Source organism: Neodiprion pinetum, chromosome 5 (assembly GCF_021155775.2).
Source record: "Neodiprion pinetum isolate iyNeoPine1 chromosome 5, iyNeoPine1.2, whole genome shotgun sequence".
Classification (NCBI taxonomy): domain Eukaryota; kingdom Metazoa; phylum Arthropoda; class Insecta; order Hymenoptera; family Diprionidae; genus Neodiprion; species Neodiprion pinetum.
Window position 1 is genome coordinate 27,227,687 of NC_060236.1, and position 18,143 is coordinate 27,245,829.

Here is an 18,143-nt window from a genome sequence, read left to right on the forward strand (position 1 = left end):
TTTCGCAAAAAGAGAAAAAAAAAATCGAATCAAGCGAACGCAATCATAGTGTAAACCATTTTGTATTTCCGTTCGGGTAATTCTTTTGTTTCCTGCACGATGGCGGGGCTGACTTTCGGCTTACTTTAAACGTACTTCAGCCTAATCGCCTTCTTCCAGACGAGCGATGCGTTCGGGTATACGTATACGTACGCGAAAGGTAATCGACCGCCGCGGTGTGAAAAACGCGTCGCGCGTGTGACTAATTTTCGGCATGTCGTGAAAGCGGAGAGTCGCTAAACTTTAACGCGATTACGAACTTGTCCTTGGCGCTATTCTCCACCAGCGACACGTCAAAGCCTCACGTTTCTAATCATCCGTGACATGCGTTGGCCTCTCCGAGTATCGGACGGTGTAACTTGTCAAAACTCGACACCCCGTGTTTCACCTACTGCCCCCCCCCCCCCCCCCCCCATCCCTTTTAACGTTCCCTCGATAAACGCGAAATCCCCAAGGGTTGGGACGCGGAACGAGACGAGATTGGGGGGGGGGCTAAATCGGGTGTCAAAACAATTTCGGTAAATGTGCGACACAAAACGCTCGCGTCTTCGTTTTACTTTCAATTCTAACGCCGCTGCATCTGTTACTCTCGTATCGCCTTTCGTTCGTCGCGAAGTGAGGAAAACAAGATTCAAAGAGAGGAGAGAGAAAAAAAAAAAAAAAAAAAACAAGATTTCAGAAAAAAATAGGGGAGACGAATAAACGAATTATACTGTTGGAAACAAAAAAAACAAAAAAATTATATTCCAACAGATCCGTCAAAACTTTTTGGGTTAATTTTTCAACCATTTTTTAATTTATTACTTGGTTAAAAAAATAAATTAAAAATGTGTGTCATATTCGCTTGACACGAGTGTAACAAATAACACAAATATACAGTGAATCAGCTGGGACATTACGTTCAGTTAAATTTTTCCAACAGTTTAGAGGCACGCTGAGAAAAATTTTATTTGTTACGGTAGCTGGAAAAATTGAGTAAAACGGGTATCGTTAAAAAAAAAAAACTGTTTGAATATTGTTGGAATTACGAAAAACGAAGCACGCTTAACCATTTCGTGCTATCGTCGATCCTTTTTTGTAACCGGAACTAAAAATTTCTCTCAGTGTGCCAAACATACCCGAACTTTCAATAGAAAAATTATATCAATGAATGAATAAATTGTGAAACGTACGGAGGTTATAGTCGAAATTTAACATTGGTGAAATATTTTTTACACTACATTTTGCAAAAGGAAGAAAGAATGGCAAGCATTGTAACCGAAGGTGATGTTGGTGGATAAATCGAAAGGCCGAATCCCCTGCATGGCAAGTTCCAAGAGGATCTCTCTCTCTCGCCTCGTTCTGAAACGGCAATCAACTTATCTCATGCTCACTTTGTAACTCGATCTTTCCGCCCGTATGAAAATTGGAAAATGGTTTAAAGTAGAGGCGAAATGCCGGGCAACGTGCATCGACAACGTCCCCCGACATCGTTCGCGTGCAAAATCGTATTTGTAATACTTATATACGTATATAGATAGATGAAGTCGGTTTATAACCGGAGACTGCGAGATGTTTGCGCAGCGTGAAATTGAATTACGGATTTCCTCGACGACGAATTCGATATTCTCTCTAACCCCCCGAGCCTTCGACCAAAGCGGTTTTCCGTAACTTGACGGTTCAAGCAAAGTGATTCGAATTTCATAAAATATTCTTTACACCGTCGCGTCGCGTTATCACGTACGTCAGTTGTGCAAAATTGTTTTCTTCAACGCGATGGGAAACGAAAATTTCAATCCAACATATCGTGGAGTAATTTTTCAATCATCCTACAACTGTACCTAGATATTATAGGTACGATTTTTCCATAGTTTTTTTTTCTTTTCGTTATTCCGCAGTCTCTTTTCACCCTCAGTTTTTTGAAATCGAAGCTGAACGGCGATGGCGGAATAGGGTGAAGGGAGAGGAAAAAAAAAATTTAATCAACTAACTCGAGAAGCCATAAATAACTGTTCGGTGGACGGGAGTTGTACATGGTGGGTATATACAGAGTTTCTCTCTCTCTCTCTCTCTCTCCCACGTGTGCGGTCAGACAATGGATGACAAATTGCACACGAAAGGAAAACAAACCTGAACACGGTCTAGATTGAGCCGATTCACAAGCTGCGTCCTCGCGGTCTGCCGTATCATCAATATGGTACAGGGAACGCGTGTGCGCGAGGGTATATTAAGGAGGACATAATCCAGGCGAGAAGACAATGTCTCCAAGTGACAAGAAAAATGATACCTCACCGCGGTGTACGTGCATATAAGCAGCGGCACAGAGTCGCGTCGTGCAAAGCATGCGAATAATGGCCGGCGGTATGATTCGCGAAAGAATCCGCGTTCCAGAGACAGGAAGAAGAATTAATCCCGAAGAATCCCGATGAAACATCGCGGCGCAAGCAAGCTTGGAATTCGTTCTTCGTATATTCGAAGGTGCAGATTCGGAAAGAGAGCGAAAAACGGTTGACCGTTCCAGAAGTCAAGTGTTGGTGATGATTAAGTGAGGACACATTTTTAGAAACTTCAGGAACTTCGGTAAACCATCGTAATGAAGCAAAGCGTACCGCGTAATCATCGGTTTTTGGTAACTGAACGCCATCGAGTGATTCTAAAGTTTTGAAACAGTGATTTTTGTTTCAATGGTTTCATTGGGTTGACGCTGCCAACTTGAACCTCACTAGTGTCAACATGGCACGATGTCGGTGCAGAAGTCAATCGTGGTCAGCAAAATACACGAAGTTGCGACATTCCGTATCTCACGATGATCAACCAAACCTCATTCGATACAAAAGAGAAGATAAATGTAAGGAAAAGTTGAAGAATCCATACGTATGTACGTTATTCGTACTCCGTCAAGTGATTCTAAAGTTTTGAAACGGTGATTTTTGTGTCAATGGTTTGATTAGGTTGACTTTACTAACTTCGATTCAGAAGTCGATTGTAGTCACTCGAATACACGAAGTTGCGACATTCCGTAACCAAGCCTGAGTTGATACAAAAGAGGGGATAAATGAGGAGAGAAGTTGAAGAACCCGTCCATCTACACATTGTACGTAGGGAAACATTGAAAAAGAATGAGATGAATGGAAAGAGAAGAGAGAAATCGTAAATGTTTAATATCATGATTAAAGGCGGTAGACGTATACACCTTGTTATTTCAGTCTGGAGGATATTTCGCTTCTTTGGGTGTCGAGCATTGCGCGGCATCTGGAGAATCAAGCAGCGACGATGTCGGAGGGTGTTGCCGGAATTCCCTCCGCGTCTTTTCAATCCTCCTCCGTACCTCGGGCACAGAATTTTCCTTCGACTCTAAAAATTCCGCTCAAAATTAGCCGCATAAATATTTGAAGCCCGAGCTCACCCTCCTCGTCCTCCTTCTCGTTCTCCTTCCTTCCTTCCAAGGGTATAATATTGCACACCGATAGTACCAACACGCACGATCGTTCAACGCGAGTCACAATTTTGGCGTTAAAGTGTGCAAACTATGCAGCTATACGCGGTCGAGTGAAATCCTTGGCTTCATACAAATAAACCGGGAATGGACAAAAACTGTCTGCAGCTCCGGTTCCATTGTCAATCCTACGGTACAAGTACGCGTATATACGATATACCCTTTTAGGTAGTTGGGTATAATATGTCGTACATAGCGTTGCTCTAACGCCGAGGAACGAAACAGTGACTGAAACTGAAACTGCTTTTTTCCCTTGAAATTTAGAGAGCCGTTGCAGACGTGGCGGTGATCCTTTCCATCTGATGGATTTCAAACACTCCGACATCACCTTTACTTCCCCTTCTCTCTATAACTCCCTTTTCTTCATTATTCCAGCGCAGTTTTTACTCTGACGAGAGTCTGAATTCCTTTTTCCCGATTATACCTCTATACCTGTGTATACTTGGAACGTAACGTAGAATTTGCGTATACCAAATAATACACTCCCACGATTTTAGAAAATTCGCTGTTCCTTTACGGGTAAACAAACGTGACACTAAAGTTACACTGTATCGGATAAGGCGATAAAAATTTTAATTTTATCCGGTGCTCTGGAGTAAAGTTCAACAACAGTCGGGAAGTTGAGATATGGACACGATAGCTTGAATGTCCCGAAAATCCAGGAATCGAAGGAAAACCGTGAAATCTACAGACGTGTAACACACCGAGGGGTTGATCACTGTGCAAAAATAGCATACGACGATTATTGCAATTACGAAGACTACGAATTGATTAAAATTATTACAGGTATTGCAAAGAATTACAAGGATTACAAAAGATTGCAGGGATTACAAAGGATTACAAACGGTTATAGAGACTGCAGGAGTCAGAAAAAATTACAAAGAACTCACAGAGATAGCAAACGATCGACGGATATTACAAAAATAGTAAGGATTACCGAGGATTACAAAAATTACCGTAGATTCCAAAACTGAGATCACAAAGATTACACGGAGGAACAAAATATTACAGGAATTACAAGGGATTAGATTAACACACGCGTGAACCGATTACAACAGCGATCAACCCCTCGTAATATACTTAACTCTCCAAATTGTACTCCCGAAACTATTTTACGACATTCGATCATTATTCATTGTGATATTTTCGAACGTACGTGCGAGTAAGAAGTAAAAATTTATTCCTCGGCAATCGCCGCGGGTGAACGATCGATGCGTAGCAAAAAAAAAATAGGTACGTAAGATAATATCGCATGCTAGTGTTATACGTGTGTTGTATGTCTGCGGCGTGTACATAAAGTACATAATACAATGTAGAAACGTGAAGTAAGAAAAAAATAAAAAAAAAACGTGAAAAAGAAGAGAAATGGGAGAGGGGGAGGCGCGGTGTATGGAATGAGAGGAAAAAATAAGTATATTCGTAAATAAAATTTTGTTATAAGGGTGGCGGAATGGTGACACGCTCGACTGCTGACCCTCCCCGAAGTCCAGGGTCAAAACGGTGAGCCCCGAGAATATTATACCCTATCATATCCCCGAGATTTTTATGTTGTTTTCACGTAGTTACGCCACCGTCGGATTATATGTATATATTATATTATATTATATTATATATATATATATACACACGCACGTGTATATTCAATATATACGTACGTATCTATAAACTTACAGGCATGAATGTACGTGAAACGTAAAAGGCGCAGCGTAACGGTCGAACGAATTACGTCGCGTCGAAGAGTCGAAAGGGAAGATTTGCAGGCGTTCGACCGTTTCCTAAAATCTCGTACGACTGTTGCTTTTTTTTTGTTTTTTGAAGTTATACTTCTTTAGGCGCGTTATGAAAAACTGATGAGAGTGAAATTTCAGGATGCGCGCGCATCGCTGTAACACAAAACTGTAACACAAAATTAACAGGATGAAGTTGCCCACTCAACCGAATTCATTAAGGGGGTATTCTAGTGTAGAGGCATGAATTTGAGGTGTTTTTTGAAGTGCTATAAACAAAAAACAAAAAATATTTTTACCATCCATTTTTTTATCAGGCGTTTATTATTATTTCACGATTACAAAAAAAAAAAAAAACAAGTCAAAAAATACAAAATTGAAAGTGCTACGAGTTGTTGAAGTGGGGGGTACAAAAAAAATGGCGCGCCAATGTTGTCACGATTGCAAGCATTTTCAAAATCAGAAAAAAAAAAAAAAAGATTATTAATCTACATAAATGCAGCTATCGTACTAACTAAAAAAAAGTCGAAAAAAAATTTTTTTTTGCCAAATTACGGCTGTCCGAAAAAATAATACGTTTTTTTTGACTTTTGTGGACGTTTCTGAATTTTTTAAAAATAGTAAAAATTATTATTTCGTTATAATAATAGTTCGTGCGATAGAGACATGTATTGAGAAGATTCTCACCAAATTTCAAGTAAATCGGTTCAATAGAACTTGAGAAATCATGTCAACCGTTTTGAAAAATGTAGTTTTGAGAAAAACGCGTTTAAAGTTTCGAGTAAAATTCGTTCCAGCCGAGCCAGTATTGAAGACGTGTCACTAAAATAGCTATATCTCTGAAAATAATTGAAATTTTGACTTGTCCTTTTAAGGACACATTCTTGAAAGGTTAAGCTTTGAAAATATAAAAAAAAAAAAATCGATTTTTTCAAATTTCTACACTAGAATACCCCCTTAAGTCTCGAAAAAAAGCTAAATATTTATCCACATGGTTTTAGTTTTTACAGTCACAACATGTGTTTTATTTTCATACAAGTGCGAATTATATATGTGGCAATAAAATATATTCAGTAGTGATTTAAATTGAATATTTGGATTAATATTATTTACTATTTGCGAATATTGGTGAAAAAATTGTGCTAAAATACTTTTTCAAGTGCTCCAATATAATTGAGGTTAGTTATCCGTATGTATTATTTATTGATATAAATTAAAATATCATTATTTAATATAATTAATACTAAATATCATTAAATTATCAATGTTGAATATTTATTATTGGTTTTTTAATATTTACAAAATGAGGAAATAAATTTAATAGAACATTTAATAAAAAGTTCGTGACAAAAATTTAATAGATTATTTAAATATAATGTAAGACATCCGTTATTTGTTTTATTGTTTTTTTTACATACTTCTTTTCTTTATCATTGTGTGACAGAAGATTTTGACATGTTGTGTATTTTTTAATGATGCCAAAGAAGTATAACTTCTCACGCGTGTACATAAGTACACGCACCCATTTTTTTTTTTTTTTTATTATACCAGATTTCACTGGGTGGATAATATTACCGCGTTTACCGCGACGCGAAAACTATTTCGTTGGTGACATCGATCGCGACGAGATTTTCGAGCCGTTTCGTTTCGAGGTGATGGAGTATAAATTTGGTGAATACTCCGAACAGCGTATGATTATTAATATCTGATTGTAAATTATATACCGCGTAAAGCGAATTGGAAAATTATGATTTTCAAGAGGGATCATTTTAACCACTAGTCCAGCAAAATATGTAATTTTGCTTTTTTTAAACCAGGTATCGTTGAACAAAACTGTTTGAATATTGTTGGAATTGGGAAAAACGAGGTACGCCTAATTATTTTCCGCTATCGGCGATCCTTTTTTAGTTGTCGCAACGCAAAATCGGTTTGTGAGGTTTAATCTATTTTTTTTAGTTAAACGAGGCTTTAACGTCAATTTATTCTTGCACGAGCATTAAATTTTCGCAACGCAAATGAGAAAGAATAGCAACGGATACCAGAGTTTCCGGTAACAGCTATAAAACTAATTTTCAATTTCTACCTGGAACAATATTTTCCGATTGTGGTAAAAAATGAAAATAGTCGAGGTCCGAGCGGTAACCGGAAATAAAAATTTCTCTCATTGTCAGTGCACCACGATTAACGAACACACATCGACCGTGTTAAGGGTGTACATTTTTTTTGCGTTCAGGGCTTCGTTCCCCCTGAATGCGTATAACGACTTATTGCCGAGTAGGTATTCAATCTCTGCCAGAGTGATATTTCCATGCTGTTTCCGCGCCTATTTAACCCCTCGAAAATGAACACCGTCATCTCCTCGGCGATAAGAATCGTCCCATGCTGAGATAAACGGTGTGACTGATTCAAAAACCCCGAGCGCTTTCAATTCCGTCACGACTAGGCTTAGCTAAACCCCACGAGATGATCCGATTGTCGTATCATACAAGGTTATACATGGGACTTTCCATGTGAACTTGGTGATTGGTTGACCGAGACATTTTTTCATTTTATCAATGATTTTTCCTATACTTGTATGCGGCTGGTGCGAACAATTTTTTTTTTTTTCCAAAATTTTCGAATCACTTGTCTTTACCTAGTGAATTTTCAAAACCCATCACAAATACACTTGAATCGTTATTTTTTTTTTTTTTTTTGAACAAGAATAAAAACATTCCGTTTTTCAAATAAAATATTCTCACCTAAAATTCAGAGTGACGAACTGTTTTTTTTTGTTTTTCCTGATTAAAAAATATCGATTTGGTTGTTTTTGAGGTGGGTTTTAAAGTTCGCATAATAGATACGAGTGTCTGAAAAAACTTGAATATTTTTGGTGAAGGTTTTGATAGGTCGTACCAACATAGGAAAAGATCCTTGACGAAATCAAAAAATATCATGGTCAACCGTATACTGAAATTTTTCACGTAGAAAGCCCCCCCCCCCATATACAAATTGATAATCTTATAGAAACAAAAAAATAAGCACTACAACCGAAACGAAATACGAAAATTATCGCGATTGAGAATCGAAATATTTATTCCATCGTTGCAAAACAAATCCGAGAAACGGAATTCGAAACATGAAAAATGGATTTATTGAAAGAATATTTTAAAAATCGAATCGCTGAGAAAAAAAAAAAAAAAAAAACAAACTATTTTCTCTCCGATTTTATATATTTTTTTCACCGTCGAGTTTCCCAGATCCGATGATAATATTCAAAAAAAAAAAAGAAAAAGAACGCAACAAAATGTAACAAAAAAAAATCGTAATATAACCGGTGACACAAAAAAACTAGACAAGAGAAAAGGTTGAAAAAAAAATTTGGAGATGACGGGGATCGAACCCGGGGCCTTTCACATGCAAAGCGAACGCTCTACCACTGAGCTACATCCCCAGATACATAGTACTCTCATACGGTTGTATTTGACTGACGATTCGTCATCAAGTCTACTTCGTGTGATCTCACGCTGCATTGCCGACGAAAAAAATTAAACGAATCGTAAAATTCTCACGAGATTCAACGAATCGCCATGTTTCCCATCGTTTCAGTCTCGCCATCGTCGATTAGCGTTGGTAATTTGAATTCTCGTATTATCTCAGATAACGAAAAGGTTCCATGGTGTAATGGTTAGCACTCTGGACTCTGAATCCAGCGATCCGAGTTCAAATCTCGGTGGGACCTTGTTTTTTTTCATCTTTCCGTGTTTTATTCTTCTTCAACGACCGTTCGGATTTTTTTCTTTCTTTCTTTCTTTATTTTCTCCACAACCGTTTATTTTTCGCAAATACGAACGTACCGCGTCACGCTATTTACTCGTTTTCAAATATCGCGTATCCTTTGTTTACACTCCAAACATTAAATATTGATATTTCACACTCGCTGTAGCTTCGTATTATCGCATCCTATATCGGACCTCGAGATCCCGGAAACGAGACGATTTGGTAACGAATTCAAATGGAGAAAAAAAAAAAATTCTGACAGCGGTGGGATTCGAACCCACGCCCTTTCGGACTGGTGCCTAAAACCAGCGCCTTAGACCGCTCGGCCACGCTGCCTTCGATAACAGCTGACATCTATGACGGTATAAATAAACCAGATATTCGGAGAGTATGAAACGACCCGATAAAAAATTTTATTCGCCACTTGAGTTGGCGAAAAAAACAAAGATTCAGATTTTCCAAACGACGATAAATCACCTTACCCGCAAAAACACGAATTTCTCCTGCGTTGAAATTAAAAATATTCAGTATTCGTGATGATCGTTAATAAAGAAGATGAAAAAATCCATATGACGCAAAGAATTATGTGCAGAAATATCCTGGATTAATTTCACTTACCGATGCTTAAGGGAACTTGGGTACATTAAAGGCCGAAAAAACGGCCGATTTGTTGCTATTGTCATTCCATTTCATTTAGACCCCCACTTTTTTTTTTATAACAAAGTACACATATTCGAGTATTCGTGAAATTTTTCTACGGCGGTGATCCCTCTGGCTAAACGGCTGGTCTGAACCAAAAAAAAAAAACCAAACGTCATTTCGAAGTTAAGATATGAAACTAGAATTTCAGTGATAAAATCTTTGATTTTCGAAAATTTTTAAAAAACCCGACCGTATGAACCAAAAAAAGCAACAATTTCTCATTTTTGTACACAGTCATTCGAGTTGAAAAAGTGGAAAGGAAAATTTATTAAAAATCTGTCCGACTGAATTCCAAGATGAAGGAATGAAGCATATGTGGTGCAAATTTTAAGTGAATCGATCGAACAATCATCGAATTATGTCCACCGATTTGAAAAACTTGATTTTTGTACTTTCAGTTGAAAACAAATGATAACCTTGTTATGCGGCAAGTTTTTTCGTACAACCAATAGCTTGCTCTTTGTACCGACTTGAAAAAACGATGTCATTTCCCAAAGGGTTCGTCCTAAGAATCGGAAATAATTCGTCGACGTCTTTCTCGAATAGTATCACAAACTCACGGAATATAAAAAATATCCGCGTTATAGACTAAAAAAAGTGGCCAAGATTACGGAGAATTCCTTATATATATATATATATAGGTATATGGTGTAAGGGAGAGAGAGAAGATCTTTTCGCTGAGCTTTATTTCACCGCGATTGCAGGGAGATCAAGGTTCCCAAGGGAGGACATAAGGCGATATAATAAGATCGTTCCGCAGCGCGCCGCAACGTAGGAACGATCGATCGATCCCTAAATTTGCGTAAACTTTCTATATACCTAGTGTAATAACGGTAAACGTGGAGATAAAGCGTGCGGGGTGGAGAAAAAAAAACTAAAAAATAAAAAAAAAAAAAAGAAAATTAGAAGAAAAAATAAGATAGAAGCTGCGGAAAAAGAATTGGTATCTGTATTATTATTATTATTATTATTATGCAACGCGACGGTCCCCTCCGAATGAAGAAGAGAATAAACAACAAAAATAGATTGGACAGAAGTTCAAGCTACCTTATCGCTTTTGATGAGAAATTTTTTTACGTTTTTTTTTTTACAAGTGAAGCGAAGATTTTTGTGGCGATACTAATTTTTTGGGGAACCCAGGTGGGATGATGAAAATAATGGTTGCCTGTTCAGTTCAACGATAAATTAAAATGGATACAACGACGAATGAATCAGATTTCTCAAAAAATATCACTTTTTTACCAAAGACGAAGAAAAAAAAAGTGCATATACCGTTCTCCGAAAATATACTAATTTTGATTTTTTTTTCTACTTTGCAATTACTTTCAGGCAACTCAGAAATTTGACGAGTTATACGGTACGTAATTTTTTTTTTTTCTTCCTACCGTACCTCAACAAAAATAATTCAAACGTAAAAAACTGCGCATGTTTTTTTTTTTTTTTTTTTTTGATAAAGAGAAACGTATCATTCTCTATGTACGGTAATTAACCGCTTCTACGAGTCGACTACGAGCCGATTCCATCGAAGCGGGTAAAACATGTGCCTGAATAATTCTACAAATCGAATGAAAAATTTTACAATAACCTTTGTCAAAAAAATATCAAAGACTTAGGCGTTTCGAAATATTTATCACAAGCGATACAGAGAATCGTAAAACTTGGCGATACGTCTGATCTAAAATACGATACCAAAACGATGTGATCTGAAAAGTCTACTTTTCATCAATAAAGAAGCAAGGAGGAAGAAAAAGAAAAAAAAAAAATGATCTTTCAACACGTCCCTGCAGAGAATAAAGCAACAGAAGCCGATGTAGGGATATAAGGGGTATAAAATGGCTGCTTAGCATCACGTTTAGCAGCATCACTGGACCACTTCGCTCCGCGTTTCGAAGCTGTCGTCGAATGATTGATAACGCGTCATCTTCTCCACGCGGAAGGCAACGCACGGCACAACATCAACCACGCTTGCACCTCACCTTACACTCCTCCACTCTCGGATATAAACGCATGGATCATCCCTTGGATGACTTGCACCGAGCGAATTACGCCCCCGCATACGTTGAATATATATCAGGGCGAAAATCCCCGTTCGAAATTACGTTTATACATATATATATATATACATAAATATCCTCACGGAATGAGTCGTATGCTATGCCCGTGTACTTCATTTCCTTATTTTTTCCCATTCGGTTATATTTGTTTAGTTATTTTATTACGCGTAATAAAGGTGAAATTTATCCGTCTACGACTGCCAAAGAAATATAACGAAGCTGTGATTGTGTCAGAATTTACACGGTAAATTTTGGTACTTGTACAGGGTGTGTGAAAGTAAACGATGTTGAATTGCCTACCATCGAGGGGGAGAAATATCGGTAAGACAGGCCTACCGAGTCGTTATCATTTGAGTCAAGTCAAGTCATAAAACGACTTTAACGTGACTCCGGAACCCGATCACTAAACGCTCCGGCATAAGTTTTAAACAACGAAACAACTGCTTGTACAAATCCACACAACTTGACAACACGGGCCACCTATCGATAACTTGGAGTATCTGTTTTACCGATATTTCTTCTCCTCGGTGCTTGGCAACCCGACAAATTGCAGTTTTCACTTGTAAATACCCTGTGTACACGAAAGCTTTTGAAAAACACCCGTTTAATACCCCGGAAAGAAATAGCCTAATGTTTAAAGTGATTCGAAATTTTGTCTGGATCTCATCAGATCTAAGACTATATAATTTATAAATCTAATTAATCATATACCAGTTACAATTAAAAAACGTACCTCACAGCTGGTCTAAATTTAATATCCTTGTAAGAGGATTATTCTTCGTTTCAATAATAATGTGTTCTAATTTACTGTAAAATGTACATCAATTTCGGTATAATTATCGAAAATAAATTACTTGCCCATTAAAAGAACGGTCGCTATCATCCCTTGGCAATTTTTTCCTCTCTTCATTTTTATCGCATACATTTTTTTAATTCTTTTAGGTCGCGGCAGCAAAAGCGGCATCGAGTAATTGGAGGTAATTTGCGAGGCTCAATTTTCGGTGTAATTTAAAACCGAAAAATGGTTTGGCACAGCCGCCCTCCTCCCCCTTCTGCGACCCCTGACAATACACACAGGCCCAGAATGCACTACGCCGAAGGGCAGGAAGGCTTGCAAGTTCCGTGGTTCATCTCTCATATGCGCGGAACCATGTCAGGGGTTAATTTTATTTTCAGTAATCTCATTTTTACACGATCCTAGGCCACCCTTGCTTCGATAGACCGATGCGATGCGACAATTTTTTACTCATTGGAGATAAGTAAAATTGTTTCCATTCCTTTTTACAACTTTCAAGGATAGCTTTCTTTTCAACCTACAAAACTTTCATTTCAAGTTGAAATTCAATTTTTTTTTGGTAAAAGACTATACGTTTTCTCGACTATCAGCTTCGAAACTTTATCTGTTACGATAAATTTTGTTGGTAAATATTGCACTGATATCAACGATTTATTTATATTCAAATAATTGCGCGACTCGTTAGTACAGTTATGTAAATTTAAGAATTCAAATTACGTATAAAAAGACCAATTATTCAAGTTCTCAATGTGGTTGAAGATTATTTTTAATTGACAAGAAATTTTCTCAGCTTTCATTCGAATATGCAAAGCGAAACGAAAGTATTCGCGTGTCGGCATAGAACTTGAGGTAGAAGAGAAAATTGAGAAAAAAAAAACGAAAAAATATCGTAGAATTAAAAAGAAAATCAAAATTGAATTTATCTGAATCAACTTTCATCCACACATTGTCAATAAGACTGCATCGAAGTTCGTTTTTTACAAAAACATACAAGGCACGCAACTTATGAACAAAACTCGAAATTCATAACAGTCTCTAGAAAGAATAAACATTGAGAGTGTGATTTCTTAAATGTCGAGACGTCGAAATGATCATCGATACGCGTTGATACGTGATAAATCAAAAAAGGAAGGAAAAAAATAAAAAAATAGTTAAAAGTCACATCAGAGAAAAGAACAAAATGCCCGCAAAGACCAGAGACGAGAGAGAGAGAGAGAGAGAAAGAAGCAAAACCCGTTTAGTCGCGGAGCTGCGGACTTTTATAAAATTACCGGATGAAACGTCGTTTCAGCCGCGATACAAGAGGAGTAAAAATAAAAGGGTTGATCAACGGTGCACCGTGCATGTATAACAGGGGCATCGGAATGACAAATGCACGTAGCTGCAACAAGCGGATAGCAGAGGGGGGGGGGGGGGGGGGGGGGGATCGGTATAAGTTGCTTTGATGACGTGATCTGCGGTAGAGGATGAAAAGCAAGTGAAGCGGGAAGTTCGGAAAACGCGCCGTTTGTCCGCAGGCACGGGATGTCAGAGGATGAGGATGAGGAGATGAGGTTCGAGTGCAGCTATACGCTATGCTGCACCGTATCAGGGTGATTCGCGACTCACTTCGCGTTTATAATCCACTTATAAACATTAACCGACTGCCGCAGGTACACGAAATTACATTATACACGTAATCCGCGTGTGCATCGCATTCTGCAACTTCTGCAGATCGCGTGACGGGGGAAAAAATGACGAACAAGAAAAAAAAAAAAAAAAAAACTGCCGCTGCTGCTGCTGCTGCACCAACCCCTGTATATGCGCAGACGAAGTTATATCGCGTTACAGCGTCTACAATTTTTTTCCCTACGTCGAAACAAATGCCAACGGTGCAATTTTTGTACATTATTTACCCTTTCCGAACGATGCGGGCAATTCTGTTGCGCCAATTATTCGACAAACTTTCAACCTTCAGCCCTAGTCCCTGTTATTATGCAGTTTTGGATTCTTTTTTTTTTTTTTTTTTTTCGACACTTTTTATATTTACATCATAGTCTCAAACCTCCACGCGTTACTTTCCGTAATCGTTTATATTTATCAATACACTTTTCTGTATGTATTGTATGTATAACCTTGTTACAAAGGGTGAGATCACCCGTTCTGCCTCCATTTCTGATCTAGTAGTCGTCATGGATAAAAAATACATACAAGATCTTTCACACGACACACAAAGTGAATAATCTTGCTGCGTCGATCGGTATTACTGTAAAAATAGTCTCGTTTCAAACTTTAAACTGATAACACGCATCTACCAATAAAACCTCTTAATTTCGCTGCCTGTGTTAACTCGCTTTACAAGCTCAGGAACCTGTTTAATTTATTCTATAATTCTTTACATCGTTACAGTATCTATACATGAAAATTCCCTCGTCTGTTTTTTTTTTTCCTCCGTTTTAAAAAGTTTAAGATCGGTGTTTTTCTTCTACTCCTTCTCCGTCATCGAATTTCACTCGTGAAAATGTTTGATTTCGGAAACCGGATGGTTTTTTTTTTTTTTTATTTTCTTTTTTTCTTCTCTTCTCGCTTCCCAAAAATCAATGTGGTAGTTTTTTTGTTTTTTTTTTTTTTTTTTTATCAGATGGTTTTAAAAAATCGTAGAACGTAGACCGGCGATTCGCAAAAATTTGGCAAAAAAATTCTTGGAATCCTTTCAGAGTTCTTACCAACGTAGAAGAAAAGAAAAAAAATCCTCGGTGAAGTAAAGAAAAGTCACGGTCAACCGTTTGCCGAGTCGGCGTGAAAGGTCTGCCGCTCGTACTTAAATTATAACGACGCGTAACAACGCGAATGAGATGCATAAGAGAAAATGAATCGAAAAACGTGCGACACTCGAATCAATAATCGACAGCCCGATTCGAGTATCACTTTGCGGATACTTGAAACCTTGGTACAGGTACGGAACGATTAGACGAAACGGGTTACAGGGGCTGACTGTTGAGAGGTTGGAAAAACGGAAATAAAAGAAAGCAAAAGATAGAAAAAAAAAACAAAAAAAAAAAAAAACCGCAAAGAAAGAAAGAAAAGTAAACGAAACAAATAGGAAGAGAAAACAACCCGATAGTTATACCTGGATGATTATACATTGCCGATCCCCAACCTGGTCGCGAAAATTAAATCGCATGAGAAAACCTTATAAAATCTCGGCGAAATTCGACGTTCTCGATGGGCTTCGCGAAACGTAAAACACACTGGTCAGTCGATGCGGAGGAGAACGAGGAGTGGGAGGAGTACTGCTTTTAGGTGGCTTCGAAAAGCGAACGAAAAAATGGGACAAAAGGATAGGTAAAGAGAGAGAAAAAAAAAAAAAAATGAAAAAAAAAATGAAAAAAGTACACGACAACACCGATATATCCATGCCCCGTAGGTTCAGGTGCGGTGTAGTTTTTTTTTTTTTTTTTTTTTTTTTCTTCTTCTCTCTTTTTCTTCTATACCTCCTTTCTTTTCGCCCCTAATTCTTTCTGGAACTGACCATGGATGAACGAGACCCCCGAAAGGACGCACCTGCAAACTCACTTTATCTACAGGGTATAGAAACCGAGGTATACAGGACAGTCCGTACCATTGTGACCTGGGTCTGAACCCTTGTTCTCTCGGATTGGGCCCATGATTTTTCATACGATTGTTCTCGGTTTGAAAGACACTCTGTTATTTTTTTTTTTTTTTGACTCTACTTGAATTTTCTACAATTTTTGAAAACGATATTACCGATCGACGCGATTTTTCTGTTGGAATTTTCAAAAATCGCGCGCCGGATACGAAAATTTACAAGCTTAGAGCCGGACTCGGGAGATTTTTTCTTCTTGCTGTTTTAATCTTTTTTCGAAGAATCAAAAAAAAAAAATAAAACCGTTAAAAAAAAAATTGAAATCCGGAGTTATTTTACTACGGATAGTTGCTGAAACGTTTTCGCATGTCGCAACGGATTTTTGAAAGTTTTTGTTCCTTCGGTTTTTTTAAATCGCGTCGATCGGTAAAGCGGTTTTCAAAAAACTTTTGAATAATTCGAACGGTGTGGAGAAGATTAAAAAATATAAAAATGAAAAAAAAAAAAAGAAAAGAAAAGAAAAGAAAAGGAACCGAGTTTCTTTCGGAGCGAGGGTCAGATCCGGGTCGAAATGGTCTAGACTGTCCCCACATCTGTAACGGATACTTGCCGATGCGCAAAAACAGATGGAAGAAAAAGAAACGTGGGTACGTCGAGAAGGTTTGAGCAAGGAGTGAAATGAGGAACAAAATAGCTTCCGACGATGGTCATCGATCGCAATAACCTAGTTCTCGTGTACGTACATATTAGGGTGGTCCTTATTTTGGGTAAGTCGGAATTTCAAACCTCTCACCCTTTGCATATCTCCCATTTGCCAAAAAAAAAAATGTGTGCAAAGTTTAAGCCCAATCGGACAACGTTTACCCGTGGCCCAAGAGGGTCAAAGTTTAATATTGGAGACAAATGGTAGAAACGAGCTTGAAGGCCTTTATTTAAGTAGACCAGCGAAAAAAAATCGTAGCAGGCTATAATCCACAAGATTTCTAACTAAATTCACAACTAATTGAATGTACTGATACCGAGTTCCGCCAAAAATTTCTACGTCGAGTTGTAGATGTACGTATTTGTAGATGTACGTATGTTGTAGAATCTACGTATTTACATCTACAACTCGACATAGAAATTTTTGGCGAAACTCGGTATCAGTAAATTCAATTAGTTGTGAATTTAGTTAGAAATCTTGTGGATTATAGCCTGCTACGATTTTTTTTCGCTGGTCTACTTAAATAAAGACCTTCAAGCTCGTTTTTACCATTTGGCTCCAATATTAAACTTTGACCCTTTTGGGCCACGTGTAAACGTTGTTCGATTGGGCTTAAACTTTGCACACATTTTTTTTTTTTGGCAAATGGGAGATATGCAAGGGATGAGAGGTTTCAAATTCCGACTTACCCAAAATAAGGACCACCCTAGTACATATAATACGTGTAAAACAGCGATGGACGTTGCTAAATCGTATGTACGGTAAAATTGCATCCCTAATTGCACGCGCCTCGCGAACAACGTACGCTTTATAGGTGGTGGTAAAGGAGGCGAGAATAGGAAGGGAAATCGGGGGTTAGAGGGGGGTTCGAAATCTATACGTGCCGAAGAATCGGTGGGGTGGCTAAGTCGCCCTTGACCCCCGTGGCGTGACTTATGCATCGCTTCGCGCGAATGAAGATCTATTGTTTGAAACCACCACTCGTCGCCACCGTCGTCCTCATCATCCTCGTCTCATCGTCGTCATCTTGCAGGGTTGCTGATCTCGGCAACGAATTAAACGCAAAGAGAGAGAGGGAAAGAAAATCTAACGCAACAGAGATAAAACAACTCCGAAAAACAATTTTTTTGCGACACTTTTCACCACCGTGAAAAGGGAAAAGAGACTGTCGGTCCGTCCGACAAACGTTCGCGATGATCTTAAAAATGGCCGCGTGAGACATGTAAAACCGATAGGACAATTTTTGCAGGCAAATGAAAATGTTTTGAAAGAAGAAAATATTCTGATAAAACTAGAAATTTG

General features: G+C 38.1%; 3 non-coding genes across 3 annotated transcripts; 1 reads left to right on the forward strand and 2 right to left on the reverse strand.

Moving 5' to 3' along the window:
- Nucleotides 1-8,602: 8,602 nt before the first annotated feature.
- TRNAA-UGC (transfer RNA alanine (anticodon UGC)) lies at nucleotides 8,603-8,674 on the reverse strand. The gene has a single exon. It is a non-coding gene; the product is annotated as a tRNA-Ala (tRNA).
- Nucleotides 8,675-8,890: 216 nt separating this feature from the next.
- TRNAQ-CUG (transfer RNA glutamine (anticodon CUG)) lies at nucleotides 8,891-8,962 on the forward strand. The gene has a single exon. It is a non-coding gene; the product is annotated as a tRNA-Gln (tRNA).
- Nucleotides 8,963-9,256: 294 nt separating this feature from the next.
- Nucleotides 9,257-9,336, reverse strand: TRNAL-UAG (transfer RNA leucine (anticodon UAG)). The gene has a single exon. It is a non-coding gene; the product is annotated as a tRNA-Leu (tRNA).
- Between the last annotated feature and the right edge of the window lie 8,807 nt (nucleotides 9,337-18,143).